Genomic DNA, 1,626 nt, shown 5'->3' with positions numbered 1-1,626 from the left:
AACGGTTTAAGGGCAGCCTCAACTTCCATGTCGCTTGCCGTGCTAGTCAGTCTATTTTGTCTTACTGCACCTTTAAATAAAACATTTCTTATTAAATGTACTATAAAATCTATTTTCTTGAATTCTCCAATAGCCAAAAAAGCAAACACCCACACACATACAAACTACATTAACTTACTTGTTATAACATCCTTTAACACCATTCGGTGGAATGCAGCCTTCCCATTGATTCCTCTCCAATAATTTTAAGTGCAAGGGGATTTGTCATGACATGGCTCATCATCCTCCAAACACATTCTTTGACATTGGTGCCCCCTCTCAGTGCTAATGTGTTGATCTGGCAAGAACAAAAAATGAATAAATAAATAAATAATAATAATAATAAAATAAAGTACAAAGAAGGGAAAAAAACAAACAAACCACAAACCAAGTTTAAAACTTTGCTAATCAGAATTGATGCAGTTTCCAGTTCCTGTCCCAAGGTGTCTTCAGATACTTCTTAATTACTGGACAAGTAAATGAAGCAGCATGAATAGAAAGGGTTAGCACCAACAGCTACAACCAAATTAAAATGGGAAAACAACAACAACAACTAGTAACAGGAGGAAAAACAGTCAACCAGTGAACAACCAAACTGAAGAGGAGGAGGAAGAGAATTTGGAGGAGCAATGAATCATCTTGGCATGAAGACACCAAGGGATGTAGTATGGTATTCTGAAGAACAATAGTGAGTGAGGAGTTTAAATGACCCGATTAGCTGAAGAGTTAGAGCTAGGCATGGGCATGGCAAATAAAGGAGAGTGAGCATGGGATAACAGGGGAAGAGCAGTGGGTGACCAGGCATGGTAAAGTAGAGTGACTGTGGATTAAAGTGACTGGGTAGGGGAAAGATACACAGGAGGTGGTGGAGTGGAAAAGACAGTGAATTAGTATCTTCCAGCTTCTGACTGACTGAACACACCTGACCCAGGTATTTTGCAGTGGATAGGGCAGGGATAGTTGGAAAACAAGCAGGGCTGCAGCTCTTAAGGACCAGGGTTGGCTTCCCCTGTTCATTGTGGGAGAACCATCAGACAAAACAAACCAAAACAAGGCGGAGGTGAATCACAACTTTGTCTCCCAGGCAGTGGAAAAGTCAGCTTTGAGCAGTAAAAATATCCTCTAGGAGGTGACATAATGGTGGACCTTACTAAGGTAAGTTTAACAGATATGAGGCCAGATAACTGTACAAGCAAGAATGCCTCATCAGGTGAGTCTAAATTCCTTTACTAGAGGCAGGTAAGAAAACTTTTCAGTTAATCAGGCAGGTATACAGGTATGTGCCAAAAAATTAGAATATCGAGGGAAAGTCCATTTATTTAAATAATTTGTTTCAAAAAGTGAAACTTGTATGTTATATTAGTTCACTACACACAAAGTGAAATATTTCAAGCCTTTATTTGTTTCAATTTTGATGATTATGGATTAAAGACAAAAAAAAAACCCAAATCCAGTATTTCACAAAATTAGAATATTTCATGTGACCAATAAAAAAAGGATCTTAAACACATGTTGGCCTTCTGAAAAGTGTGTTAATGTACTGTATTATGTCCTCAGTACTTTGTTGGGCCTCCTTTTGCATTAATT

Source organism: Monopterus albus, unplaced genomic scaffold (genome assembly GCF_001952655.1).
Source record: "Monopterus albus unplaced genomic scaffold, M_albus_1.0 scaffold400.1, whole genome shotgun sequence".
In the NCBI taxonomy this organism is placed as follows: domain Eukaryota; kingdom Metazoa; phylum Chordata; class Actinopteri; order Synbranchiformes; family Synbranchidae; genus Monopterus; species Monopterus albus.
The sequence above is the reverse complement of the archived record's forward strand: the minus strand, read 5'-3'. Positions refer to the sequence as shown.